The following is a 15,443-nucleotide window of genomic DNA, read 5'->3' as shown; positions in this document are numbered from 1 at the left end:
CATAAACGGGTGAAAACGAAATCCCAAAACCCGTTTAGGGAGGTTTCGGGGAATGTGTTTAGGGTAGGGGTGTCGGTTTTTGGGTGGGGGAAGGGGATGGGAGGTTGATTTAGAGTAGGGGAAGGGTAGGGGGGTCTTTTCGGTGGGGGAATGGGTGGTGTTGGGGTGGGGTTTCGTTAAAACCACCCTAAACGGGTTTTAGTGTTTCATTTTTACCCGTTTAAGGTTGTTTAGGGGCAACGTTGATGAGGGAAGGGCGTGGGGTGGGGTGAGGTCACAACGTGGGGGGTAGGCCTGAGCATAACTATCTGATTATCCGATAATCCGAAGATCCGATCCGCACCCGATCCGACAATTTAGGGTAACCGATCCGAAATTTTCGGATATCGGATTGGATATCGAAAATTTGAATTTCGGTTATCCGAATATCCGAAAATAAAGTCGGATATCGGATATCCGATCCGATATCCGAAAATTACTTTTTTTTTACCCATATTTAAAGTTCAAATATTATCCATATGCCCAACAGCCCAAGCCCAAGCCCAACAAAATCTCAACTTACCCTAATTTCAAATCCGCCTCTTTCCTCTTTCTTTTCTCTTTCTCAGTTAGTCTTCTCAGTTTCTCACTCCTCTCTTAGTCTTGTCTGAGTTCTTTCTCGATCTCTCCTCTCTACTCCTTTTCTCGATCTCCGACCACCTTCTCAGTGCCTCACTCATCCACCAGAAGCAGCGGCGCCTCACTCATCCAGGCCACCAGAAGCAGCGGCGCCCCTCACTCCTTCACCAGAAGCGGCGACGCCCCTCACTCCTTCACCAGAAGCGGCGCCCCTCACTCCTCCACCAAGGTAATTAACCGTTTTCCTTTTCCTCTTTTGAATTTTTGATATAATTTATAATTTTAATTAGTTAATTTGGTTTTCAAAATTCTATTGTTCTGTTATTTTGCTTCTTCTTGATTTTTAGGTTCTATTAATTTATTGTTGTTGATTAAATTTGGGGAAAACGTTAGACATTAATTATTAATCTATTGTTGTTGAATCATAGATCAGATTTAGTATATTATACCATTAGCTTTTAGCTAAGAATCTTAGTTATGAGATTCAAGTATAATAAAATCAAAGTATCTTCTTAGTTTGTTTTTATTCTTATTATTCCTTTTCTATATTTTTGTGTAGTGAATATGATAATTAATGACTAATATAGATAGAATTAGAAAAATGAACAGAAAGATTATACATAAATTATAGGAATTTAGGATTAGTATTTAGTAGATTACTTAATGTTTAATTGTTATGGTGTTGTTAAAATTTTCTGTTTTAAAAGTTTCATATTAATTGTTATGGTGTTGTTAAAATTTTCTGTTTTAAAAGTTTCATATTAATTGTTATGGTGTTGTTGAACTGTTAATTTTCTGCTGTTATGTTGGGAGAAAATTTCATTATGTTTCTGTTCCTGTCATCCTATGCTCGTACTTCTGCTGAATTGCTGATTTAGTGATTTAAATTAGTCTGTGAAAGAACTTGTGATTGAAAAAAAATAAGTAAATTCAGTTTTATTTTGTCAACTAGTTTACATTTTGATTTATGTGTTTTAGATGGATGATGCTACTGTAGAATCTGCTAACGTAGCAAATCAACCAACTGAAGAGGAGCCCTTGGCGTCAACCGCTGCCAATGAGGAGCATGCTGGAATTGAAAAACCACCACAGCCACCAAAAAAAAAGGCCTTCAACCACTACAAGTCCATTTTTTTAATAGGATAATTATTTTTAATAGGATAATTACACATCTATTTTCTCTCTCTTTGTTCAGGTTGTGAGTAACATGAGGAGAAAATGGGTAAAAAAAATTTCAATTTTGCCATTTAAAACAACTCTTAATCAAAGTAGTCAGATATAGGATATCCGATATATCCGATCCGAAAAATTCGGATATCCGGATTTTGATATCCGAATTTTTCGGATCGGATACAAATAGCAAATATAAGTATTCTCGGATACTCGGATCGGATTTCGGATCCGTGATCAGGCCTAGTGGGGGGACCGTTTGGGCGCTAACACGGAAAGGGGTGGTAGTAAGATTCCAAGACAGCGCTGATGGGGAAAAAGGGAGGTTAGACGGTGGCAGTGAGGGTGGCTGAAGATGGAGCGGTGGCTGGGGAAGGAGGGGTGGCTGACTGGCTGGAAAGTGGCAGTGAGGTGGTCAGCTAGACAGTGGTTGGGCCCCACTAACGGAATTATTAACGGCATAAGGCAGCTGGTAGTGATATCTATAATTTTGAGATTTGGGTGATAAAAAAATAAAATATAAAAGTAAATAAGTAGCAAATGTCAAACATGGTCCTTTAAGTGGTATCAAATATCAAAATTTCCAATGTTAAAAAATTTACATGAAATCTCCTCTCTCTAAAACCCTAGCCTCTGTTGGTCTTATTTGATTTCTCTAAATGTCTAGTTTATTATTTCTCCATTGAAAAAAAAAACATGCTAAAGAATTTACATGAAATCTCCTATCTCTAAAACCGAATTTTGGAGAAGATTCCGTCAGATTTTATGGGTAGGAAGTCCCAATCAAATTGTGTCTCTTGTGTGATTTTTCTCGCTATTTTTGTGTGTTTTTAGTTTTATAATAAATCTTTCTCCGAGGAACAATTCCTCTTCAAAGCAAAGGGTTTTTCTTCTTCTTTAAAAGGATTTTTTCCTTTAAAATGACGAGGTTTTCCCTTTCTCTTTTGAGGGAAGATTTTTTTAATGGATTGTTGTAGAGTTATTTCATGGATAATGATTTGTGCAGATCAAAAAAGAGATTATTCTTTCGCATAGAATCAGATGAAAATTTTCTTCACCGCTATAACAGATCGATAATCACCCTCGTCAAAGATGACTGTAAATAATAACGATGTGAAATAGGGTATGGAGAATATACGATTTGCAACAACAATTGTAGCTTTGCTAAAAAAGATTATATTTGATCAATTGTCATGTATTTGTTAGATATAGAAATTGATGTATGATCTTTTAATTATGAATCAAACTTTATTCAGAAATTATTTTCTCTATTGAAACAAGATAGAAAAAATGCTCTTGCGGCTACAGACAAAGGAGGGAGTAAAATGTGATGTAACAAGAGTAAATACTTTTTTTTGGTGTTCCACCCGGTTCACCCTTTGGGCTAATCCGGATTCGGGGATCAGTTCTGGGTGGTTATATTTCAATCCCCTCCCAATTGTTGTTGCGGGGGATCGAACGCGGGTTCCTCTTACCAAGTGTAGTCTCAATCACCACTACACCAACAACCAATTGGTACAAGAGTAAAAATCAAATGTGAGTAAAGGTAATATAAGTATTTGGTGTGTGAATAATAACAAAAAGTGTATGAAAGTATACCTATTATAAAAATGGTGCAATTAGTATGAACTTCCGTAAAAGGGGACTGGTGCAAAAATAAAACGGAGAAAGTAATATTTAATTTATAATTTTTTTACCAATATGCAAATATAGATAATTATGATCAAAGTAATGTATTAGCAAGCATGGACAATCAAAATGGGAGCTGTAATTTTTTTTATTTTTTTTATTTTTAAATCCTCAATCCGAGCACCATTGCTAAGGGTACATAGAGGGTGATAACTAACATGTGCAATCCATCATGAATGGCTAGGAAGAAGAAATCAAAGCCTATAACTTTATTAGGTGATTGTAAGATCCTCTTCATTTACTATTAAACCTTGGAAATAAGCACTAATGAAGCACCACCAAGTATATCAACAACTCTTAATTCATTAAGTACTTCAAAAATTCATAATGGTCTTATTAGATCTCCCCTTATTCACCCTAGTGTTGGGATGATTCTAATGAAGGTTCATGAAAATATGGTTGTCTTGAATCGAGCCCCAAGGATTCTAAATGTGTATGACAATGTCAATGGAAAAATATATAGCATCACAATCAAATTTGGGGAAAAATAAATCGATAGCTCCGCAAATGGTCATTCCTGATACTCATTATGTCTTTCATAATGTTGATACTATAAACACAAATTTTGAGTCTGCGAAATAGTCAAAATAAATGCAACAAATATAACTTTTATTAATATAACAAATTTGAGTACAATCTCTAATGTAATCCACTGATTCGATCTCCATGCTACGTCGTTAGATAACTCGATTTTTTGCAGTCGAAGCTAGAATTCCTTGATAGAGGGTCAAAGAGGCTTGACCTCGATCAAGGTTGGTCTTCTAGAATGAAACGACACGCCTAATCTGGTGCTTGTTGTTCTTCTTCTAGTTCTTGAGATTGTTTTTTTTAGAGAAGTTTTAGAGAGGGTTTGAGTCCAGAGAGGTTTTTCTCTAGATCTTTCATGTGTGTGAAATGAGGGAGGATAGTTCTATTTATAGAGTTATACTAAGCTAGGGTTTCAAGCTGACCACTAAATGGGCCTCATATCCATTTCCACCTCCTTTCATAAATGACTCATTTGATAAATCAAATCCATTTTGTTGGACTTTATTATTAATTAAATAAGTTTAACTTAAATAAATAATACGGGCTAAAGTAACCCATATTAATTATGTAGTCAATATATACGAGTCAACCGTTTGACTTTGACCCAAATAATATGTAACGACACTTAAAAATTTCTATGCCTACAAATTGCCTCCTCGAGATCGGTCACGGACACGGTTTTGGAGTGTTTGATCGTGATCGGGCTCGAAATTTGCTTGACCCGATAATAATTATCGAGTAACCCCTCTTTTCTTTTTCTTCCCATGTATCCACGCTATACAAACCATCTTGTTGAATTCTATCCTTTTTGTGGATAATTAACATGAGATTTACTTTTAACAATCTTGGATATGATGTGATTATCAACTCGATTTACTGTCAATATGATAATACAGAAGACGAACCATATCTTTCAATGGAGATATATTTTGTGAACAACCAAAAATCAATCATCTCATGGGCAATCAAATCAATCCGGCCACTAGATTTACCTTGATTGAAGATAAATACTATGATAACTGATAAGCACCACTACGTTGAGCTAAACGTGAGATTTGAGCCTTATTGAATAAAAAGATAAGATAGAATCCTATCTCATGAAATAGAAGTGTATTATCCTGACTACATCTCCAGTTTGATTGGCTTGAGATAAATTAGTCAGTTAAACTTCTAAATTATCTTCTTAGAGGACAAGTTAACTTGTAGCTCTATAAATACCAGGTCACCTTCCACCGCATTAATGACATCGAATTATTGGCATTGTTATTCCAGAAGCTTCGAGATATCAACCAAACGCACACCTCGTACAACGACATTGCTGGAGCTTTGACACCCATTCAACCCCAAACTAGTTCGACCTCAACGAAGATCAGCGGTGATAAGACACTGCCTGACCTGTTCTCATCTCGTCACGCCGCGCTACAGAGTATCGACGCCTGAGTCCTTGACACGCCACGCCAGAGTTCACCATCGGAGTCTTTACCGCCTCACGCCGAAGCTACATTCGATCCCAGCCGTCATAGAATTCCGACCACCGCACATCGAAGCAGCGTATAAGCGTCGCCGCAACCGGAATTTCGACCACCACACATCGGAACTACGTTCAGCCTTTCGCCATCTTGATCGGACAAGAGTACAGGGAACTTGATACTGGGTATGCTTTGAAACTATCTCGAATTGCTTTAATAGCTCTTAATTTTGTGCTTCAATGGTTTTTGAGATGGAAAGTACGAATGGTGAATAGAGCTATTAATGTTAGACACCACCTCTTTTTCTTTTTTTTTTCTTGTTATTTTTTTTCTAACATTAAAAACATTCAAGCCACGTGATTTCTTTTTTTCTTTTTTTTTTTAATGATATCATGATATGTCAAACTTTCAAGCCACGTGATTTTTTTAAAAAATGATATCATGATATATCAAACTTTCAAGCCACGTGACTTTTTTTTTTCATTAATTTTTTTTATGACTAAATTTTGATACCACCATGATATCTCACGTAAAGTTAGACTTTTGTTTTAGAACATCATGGCGCAATTCAATTTTGCAGGGGCACTCGAGGATGACTTCTTATGTGTGTCCAATGAAGCTGCGGGTCCAGATGGAATTCATTTTTCCACCTTTTGCCCTATGACTGGAGCTCTTGCAGAGAATTGAAAAGTGGAACATCTTTCAACAAGTCTACACTGGTGGAAAGAGGTCATCGAAGGGTCGAATAAGACGCCCAAGGAGGTACTCCAGTCGTCGCATCATCGGTCATTTACTGAAGTTAAAGCATTGGACACACTCTCCGCACGCATATCTCGCAAGGAAGTCGCCAAATGGGGTTCGCAGTTACTCATTGGAGCTGAATTCTCGCATATACCTCAATATTGGGAATGGTTGGATGACATATTGCAACACTTCACACATGCTTACAAGCACAAATATCCTTGACGCTGTTTATGCCTCTATGTTCTGTTACAAACGCAATACTCTGTACATGCAAGCTTTTTGTGAAATGTGGAGCTCAACGACCAATACACTACTTACTTCAGCGGGCGAAGTCTTGATTAGTTTGTGGGGCTTGCACTATCTCAGCGGACTCCCAATAAATGGTTCTTTCTACGACGAGGTCGTCCTATCCGCCACGGAGTTAGAAGGGTATGACCAGAATGGCTCTTCGTATCTTCTTTATAGTTGCAAGTACCTTTTTGCGACTTATCAACACATTGGTGCAAAGTCTCGCGGAACTCACGTCAAATTTGATAGTTGGTGTAAATTTTGGTCTCCTGATGCTTCGAGATATTTGACTTCTTCTGACGAGAGAAAGGCTCACATACTTCCCGTGCCCATGACCAGTTTTGCTACCGTGAGTGAGACTTTCCTATGGAACGATGATGTACATGAAGCTTTTACCATCTCAGGCATCCCCGAGGCGTACCAGAAACAGACCTATCTTGCCGCTTTTATTTCTTGCTAGTTGTGTGCTTTCGTCCTCCCATTGAAAGACTTAGGCTTCATTCATCCAGGAGTATTCAAACCTGCATCCTCACTTGCAAGTGGTCGCAAAATATCTTTGGCTATTCCAGTTTCGACCTGCATTTACAAAGGCTTGAATGAGCTTTTGACTTCCGCAATACCCGGGAGACGTCCAAGATTCTTCCCAGCACATTATGTCCATATATGGATAACAAAGTATTTTTGAAGCCATCGAATGTCTACTCACAAGTACACCGGTGCCCATATGATTGGATTTCAAGGCCCTGATGCAGTCATTCACTCGTCATCTGCTGATGCTAAATCGACTATACGTTCTGGTAAATCGATCAACTGGCTTACAACTTGCCCAAATGAATATAAAGATAAAAGATTTGTAGATGACAATCAACGTCTTTGCCACAATTATGATTACTTCATCGCCATGAGATCTTGCTATGTGACTCTAAGATACGATGATTGTTACGTGATTGAGCCATACAACCCTCATAGGTTTGGTCGCCAATTTGGTTTTTACCAGGGGGTGCCTGGTGAACTTGAGCCACAGGTAGATGCCATTACCCCAGAGCGTGTGTTCCAATTATTCCATGGAAGCACCCAATTAGGCACGAAGTCTGAGTCTTCATCCCGGGTCATCCGTTCAGTCCTCAATCTCGAGTAACTTCTGATTATGCGACCTAATGGGCATCGGTCTTCCCCCGGACCTCGTCAACTTCTAGTTCACCAAGTCCTCCAGATGCTCCTGTAACTCGTAGTCAAGGCAAGTCTAAGAAGAGGAAGGATGATAGCGACCATTTGGGAGGCAAAGTTGTAAAATCAGTCGTTGATTTAAGCAACAAACGCACATTGAAGGTTAAGCTCAACAAGTCTTTTGAAAAGTCTCCATCCTCGAGAGAGAAAGAGAATGACAAAAGGAACTCCCCCAGCAAAGTTATTCTTCCAGGCGAGGCTTCTGTCCTTTATGACGTCCTTGGCGATTGCTACGATGAGATCGAGAATGACAAGGGACAAGTATTTTTATTTTATTATATATATTTTTTTTAAATTCAATGACCCATTCTCCTCTTTTATTTAAAGGTCAACCATGAGCCTATGAGCCTTGCAGATGAGCTGGAAGTTTGTAACAACACTTTCGATCCTCCACTAAATCAGTATTTAATTGATGCGTCTCAAGATCCAGTCACAGTTAGTGTCGTAGCAAGCATGGCAATTGCTGGATATGGTGCCTCCTCTACCGCTCCTAGTTCGGCCAAGACCCTTGGTTTCAATGTAAGAGACACAATATCGAAGATTGACAAGTATGCTACGTGCCTTATGGTTGAAGAGATAAAAGGGAAGCTTCTCGCAACTCCCTTGGATGAAGTTCACGAGCTTGATCAAGAACTTATAGAGGCATTCCAGTACATAAGAGCTAAAAAGATTGATAGCTCTATCTTTGAGCAATCTGTTAGAAGCTATGTAGAGGTTGCTTCACAACTCCATACTTAGCGAGAAAAATGTGAAGGGAAGACACCTTTAGGAAACCTCGAGAAACAACTTTTGATGATGGAATCTCAGCTGAGTAATGTAGTTATCCTTCAGAAGGAGAATGAAAAGAAAGTTGAAACTTTTCATCAAGAGATTGAGGAAGTTGCACAGAAGAAAGCTCAATTGTTGAAGGAAGTTGCTAGCTTGACTGAAAAGGAGGCTACACTTGCATCACTTGTTTTAGACTCAGAGCATCAGTTTGCAAACTGCAAAAAGAAAGTGAACGACTTGAAAATATCCCAAACTTCTCCTTAGCAGAGTGTCTCAGCCATCAAGGAAGCACAGTCTAGGCTATCAGAAGTTAAGAAGATCTACGATTCTTGACGTGATGCCTTGAAGACCTTAGATTGGATGCCGTAGTCATTATTTATTTTTTTCTTTTTTTTTTCTTTAGAACATTTGTTCTGACTTGATTTCTGGTAGCATGAAATGAATAACGATTATCCATTTTTTTTCACAAAATCATCGTTATTTCCTCATACAAAGGTTTTTTTTTTTTAGCCGTTCACAGTTTAAGCTGGTGTGGGCCAGGAGCATTGTAGGGCATGATGTTTTATATTTTTTTTATTTTTTTTGTGTGGCTGGACTCGAAGTTTTTTTGTGACTTCAAGCTGCCTACGTACTTGTAAAGCGGAAGGTCCACTTCACAAGATCAAGCCAACGTAGTTCAACAAGTTTTTATTTTTATTTTTATTTCTATGCAGTTTAGGCTCTTGCTTAGGAGCTTATTACATCAAATGATACTTCAAGGGTAGTAACGCTTCAGGAACTTGCCATTGATAGGGCCTACACGTAACCCGTCTTCATCAACAATCCTTTATGCTCCATTGGTGTATACTTTTTTGGACCATCCCATTTCGAGCTGAATTTGTTTCCTGTCTTTCTGGAAGTGATGATGGGTCTCCTAACAGCTAGAACAGTATCTCCGACCTAGAATGAACGCACACGCACTTTCTTGTTGAATGCACGTGTCAGACGAGCATGATAACACTCCAAACTTTGTTGAGCTTCAAGCCTTTTCTCATCCAATGCTTCTAATTCAGCCAATCGAAGTTTAACATTCTCTTCTTTTGTAAGATCTTCCTGTATGGCTACACGCAGTGACGGGATTTGTATTTCCAGTGGTACAATAGCTTCGACACCATACACCAGTGCATAAGGAGTTGCTTGGGTTGGAGTTTTTTTGGTTGTTCGGTACGCCCATAGAGCTTCACCAAGTCGTTCATGCCGATCTCGTTTTTGCTTCTTTGTTATCTCGCTAAGCAAATTACAAAGAGTCTTTTTGAAGGCCTCAGCTAATCCATTCGCAAAAGCATTATACATTGAAGACTTATGTTGTGTGAACTTAAACTTTTCACACAGACTTGCCATTAACCTATTGACAAACGGAGTGCCATTGTTTGTGATGATATATCGCGGCACACCATATCGATGAATAATGTGGATACTAATGAAATCCACCCCATTCTCTTTTTTTACCTCGCGTAGAGGGATGACTTCTGCCCAGAAGTAATCTGTAGCCGCAAGAATATATGCATGACCAGCCGATGACTTTGGCGTAATTGGTCCCACAACATCGAGACCCCATGCTTCAAACGACGAAGATGTCACAGTAGGATGTAACGGCTCTGTAGGTGTATGAATAAAATTTGCGTAAAATTGACAAGCTTCACATTTCCTTGCAAATTCCATTGCAATCTTGTACCATCGTGGGCCAATAGTATCCCATCCTTTTGACACGTTCATGTAGTTTTGGACCAGATTGATGTGCTCTACAAACTCCTGAGTGAGCTTCCTCAATAGTTTTAGTAGCTTCTTCATTTCCAAGACATCTCAACCAAGTTCCAAGGAAAGAGCGCATGTAGAGTGTCCCCTTGTAATAGATGAAGTGTGGAGCTCACTGCCGAATCTTTATTTTGTGCTTTAAATCTCTTGGCAGTCTTCCATTCTCTAAGTAGTCAATGAGTGGTTGACGCCAATCTACTGCGTTTATTTCGTATACAGAAACAATGCACGCATCTTCTGTCTCTTCATCTTCTAAAGAAGTCACTACCCACCAGTTGCAGACAAAAACCGTCGTGATCTCCTCTGCCCCCAGTGCCAAAGTAGCTGCAAGATTTGCAAGAGAGTCAGCTATCTTGTTGGAACTCCTTGGAACGTGCTGGAGTTTGATGCTATCAAATGATTCCAACAACTGTGCAGCGTACTTGTGATAAGGCTTCATATCTTCTTTCTTAACCTCATACTCGTCAAGGAGTTGATGGATTACCAACATAGAATCTCCATATACATCGAGATCTTGGATGTTCATCCTCTTTGCCATTTGTAATCCCAAGATAAGTGCTTGATATTCAACAACATTGTTAGAGAACAAGTTTTTTAGGGAGAATGAATAAGTGAGGACATGCTTCTTTGGTGACACAAGGACAATACCAACTCTAGCACCATCTCGTCGTGCAGCCCCGTCAAAATATAGCTCCCATGGTGGAAGGATGTCAATGTTGAACACCTCTTCACCAGGAAGATCATCCGAAAGCTCCCAATGTGATGAAATAGGGTGATCGGCTAAGAAATCAGCTAGAGCTTGACCTTTAACCGCCTTTTGGGGCACATACATAATATCATGTTAAGTTATGAGCATTTCCCACTTGGCGAGTCGTCCAAATAGCACCGGTCTTGACAAGATGTATTTGATTGGATCTGCTTTAGAAATCACTCGTATTGTATGTGCTTGCATGTAATGTTTTTGCTTTTGAACGGAAAAAATCATAGCTAAGCACACTTTTTCTATTAGAGTGTAATTTAGTTTAGCACCAACTATAGTACGTATAAGATAGTAAAGTGCTCTCTCTTTGCCTTCTTCATTTTCCTGGGCGAGTAATGCCCCAGCGATCTTTCCTGAGCTGAGGTTTTCCTTGAATTGGTGCCCCCCCAAGACTGGTGGAGTTGACAAGTACCTTTTAATACTATCATAAGCTTTCTGACACAAGTCATCCCATTCAAATGGAGATCCTTTCTTCATAAGATGACTAAAGGGGTGGCATATTCCGGCAAGGTTAGAAATGAAGCGTCGAATGTATGCTAGTCGTCCTTGGAGACCGCGTAACTCTTTGAGATTCTTTGGTGCAGGCATGTTTTAAATAGCAGTGATCTTTGTTTGATCGATTTCAATCTCTTTATGCCTCACTACAAATACTAGAAACTTGCCTGAGCTGTCACCAAATGCACACATTAAAGGATTCATTTTTTATTTTAAAAAAAAGGATTCATTTTCAGCTGATACCTTCGCAATTTCTCAAACACATCTCGCAAATGAAGTAAATGGTCCTCCCGCTTCTTTGACTTGACAACGAGGTCATTAACATAACATTCAATTGTTTTGTGGAACATGTCTTCAAAATTTTTTTGCATCTCCCTTTGATAGGTAGCCTCTGCATTTTTCAGGCCAAAAGGCATCACCTTATAGCAAAAGATTCCCTTTGGTGTGCGAAAAGCAGCTGCTTCTTGGTCTTCAGGAGCCATGAGAATATGATTGTAACCCGCAGTGCAATCCATTAAGGATAAAGCTTTATGTCCTGTTGTGGTGTCGATCATTATCTCGGTGAAAGGAAAAGGGAAATCATCCTTTGGACACACATCGTTAAGATCTCTGAAGTCTACACAAACACGTAGTTGTCCGTTCTTTTTCCTTACAGGGATGATATTTGCAATCCAGGTTGGATATTTGACCTCATGAATAAAGCTTTCATCAATGATTATTGACTTCAGCTTCAATTTCAGGGATTAATTCAGGCCGAAAGCGTCGTTGAGGTTGTTCCTTTGATGAAATTCCCTTTTTGATCACCGAACGATGAACTGCAATTTTAGGATCGAGTCCCTCATCTCTTTATAGTTCTATGCGAACACATCTTTGTACTTCATGAGCAGGTCGAAGTAAGCTTTTTCCTCATTAGGAGAAAGTTGGGCACTTACGTAGATAGGGCGTGGCTCAGCCGTGGTTCCAAGATTCAACTCCTTTAGATCATCAACAGTGGATTGCCCCCCGTCCTCGAGGGTCTTAGGGGCTTCTGCTGGCTCCACCTCTCCATCCAAGATATTTTCTTCCAAAACAGTGACGTGGTTAGAAGTAGCAAGGATATTCTCCTGGTCACCATCTTCACGATTAGTCAGAACTTTTTGGTCGGTGAGAATCACCGTATGTCCTTTCACACTAAGGGTTTCTCCTGTCTTTACTTCCAGTAGATCGAGGTGCTTCATGCGGGATGGGATAATGCTCTTGACATCATTCTCTAACTCAAATTTCTTCATGTTTCTATTCTGTCGGCGTCGTGATTTAGAAATGGCTCTAGTGTTCTCTAGCCGGCTGAAGACATGTCTGCTATGCTTCTTATCTTGCATACTCTAGAGGCGATGGTTGATGGGTTTGTTTGCCATTCGTAATCTTTTAAAGACACCCTTGGACTTCTTCATTTGTATGTCTCCTGATTGACCACCCAATCTACTAAATATGGACTCTGATGAATCGAGACTTGGATCTACCAACCTATCAAAAAACTGATGAACGCGGTCTAGTAGATGATGGTTGAATTCTATCGAAGACGGAGCCCCTTTGTCTTGGTGTGGTGTTTTCACCTACACTTTCCTTGACTTCTTCCACCGCAATATACTGGGATGCTTGTACCGACTTTCTTCGAGACGAGATTTTCACTGGTTGAGGTTTCGTGAAACCAAATCCAATTTTTTTTTACCCAAAATCGTTCACCTTGTTGTTGCAGTCGCTGCTGAGATTTGTTGAGACCGTAGGAGACAGCATCAATGACCTTTCCCATGGGCTCTGGGTTAGAAAAATCGTACCTCGAGCTTTTCATCAATTTGTAGGCAACTAGATCAAATCCTTCTTTCCTAGCGCTAGGCACCTCCGATATATTTTCAATGCTTGCAGATGGTGGATTAGATATCTTTTGATTGCTTACTTGCTGAATTGGCAAGGTGTAGTGTAGGGAATATTTCAAGCGTTAATCTCCTAGCTTGAGCCCCACTGTGATCATACACTAAAGTACGGTGGCGTCCAAAAGGGAAGAAGATAGAGCAAAAGAGTCGCCAACAAGTTTTTTAGGAACTTGTAAACCGTTCACAAGGTGAAGGTTACACCCCTTAACGATCCAAGAGATCGTCAACTCCATAAGGTCTTGAACCAAATAGGGTTCGGGGATGAAGGTACAAATCCAACCTAAAAGAGATTGGACTGCCCTAACAATAGGCCTCTACTTTATTCTGATCGTATTCATGTGCGCTTTCTGACTAACATGCAATCAATAGGATTACCCTAAACCTGTTCATCTATGTTGGTTGAATATTAATGCACAAACAAATCTATTATTGGCGATCACTTGAAATTATAATCAAATTAACCCTAAACAAGATTATTAATTATCTTATTAAGCGTGATTACAAGTACAAATTCCCTTTAAACATGCATAAAAGGTGTGATCAAGCAATAACAATAAATAATCAAGCAACATAATAAATAATAAATAATAATAATAATAATAATAATAATAAAATCATTATCATAATAATAATCATGTTAAAGCATAATAATAGCAAGATCCTAGGCATGATACTAACAAGATTAATAACAAACCCTAGCATGTCACTAAGCATATAAAAATCAAAGCTTTAACCCTAACATGATACTAAAAATCATAAATATTAGGAAGAACATAAAAGGCATCGTAACAATCATATTTAGCATTAAATCTACCCTAGACATGATACTAGGAATATCATAATAACAACCTAAACATGACCTCTACATCATAATACCAATAAAAACCATGAAAATACTTACTTTGATGCCTCGTACCTCTTTCTAATAACAAAATATACGCGTTAGTAACTTCAAGGAAAATAATAAACAACAATAATTAAATTAAATAATTGAAAGAGAGATTTGGGACCAAACCCTCAGAAATTAAACCTTTCACGTCTAGGGCGAAGGCAACTTCGAATATGGCTAGGTGTATTTTAGATATAATGAATGCGGAATTTTTATATTTGAGAGAAGCTAGTTTAGAAAAGAGAGAGAGAGAGAGAGTAAGAAATTCTTGACGAGAGTTGATAGATTATAGATGAAAACTGGTTATCGAAAATGGAGTTTTTAGCTCGTTATTTATAGAGAAAATCAGCCAAAAAGATAAAATATCAAAACAGAGTTCTGGCGCAGATCAAATCGAACCAGCGCCAACGCTGGCTATTGGCGCCAGACGCTAACATTAGCACCAGGCGCAATGCTAGCGCCAGGCGCTACAGCTGGCGCTTGGTGCTGATTAAGAAATTCACGCATTTTATTAAAATCAGATAGAAATTGCCGTACAAGAGGATAAAATCGTATCTTTCCTCAAAAAAAACGTTCTTTGATTTTAATTAAAACTCTAAAAAGTCAACAAAAGTCAATTTATCAATGCTAATTGAATTAGGAATGAAAAGAACCTTCTAGAAGAATCTAGAAGACTAAAACCATTTCTAATTGCATTAGGAATGATAAATCTATATTAGGCCCTCCCCTAAATCATTGGGCCGCATATAAGGCTCAAACCGGACCCAGTTAAGTAATTTGGCCATAACTTCCTCAATATTCATTGGAATTGGGCTTATAATATATCGTTGGAAAGCTCTTGTCAAGCCTCATCCAACTACACTACTATTGGACCCATATCACGGACCAACCAAACGAGATTGGATATTTTCTTAAAATTAGTTTTCAAAAACAGAGAGAAGAGAAAAGAAATTAAAACTATCCGCAACACTAAACTTTCCACACTTTCACTTCATTCGGTTATCATTCGAATTGAAAGTTACTCATCACTGGGTTTGGTTTTGGGGAGACACAAATGGGTGTCCACAGTTTTAATTTCTTTTCTCTTCTCTCTG

At 38.7% G+C, this 15,443-nt stretch overlaps 1 long non-coding RNA gene across 1 annotated transcript; it reads left to right on the top strand.

The window, feature by feature from the left end:
* The first annotated feature begins 559 nt into the window (after window positions 1-559).
* Window positions 560-2,506, top strand: LOC110686916. Its single transcript, XR_002504361.1, has 2 exons — window positions 560-847; window positions 1,597-2,506. It is a non-coding gene; the product is annotated as an uncharacterized LOC110686916 (long non-coding RNA).
* The last annotated feature ends 12,937 nt before the right edge of the window (window positions 2,507-15,443 follow it).

Source organism: Chenopodium quinoa, unplaced genomic scaffold, assembly GCF_001683475.1.
Source record: "Chenopodium quinoa cultivar QQ74 unplaced genomic scaffold, ASM168347v1, whole genome shotgun sequence".
NCBI classification, from domain to species: Eukaryota; Viridiplantae; Streptophyta; class Magnoliopsida; order Caryophyllales; family Amaranthaceae; genus Chenopodium; species Chenopodium quinoa.
This window is presented reverse-complemented; position numbering and strand designations above follow the sequence as displayed.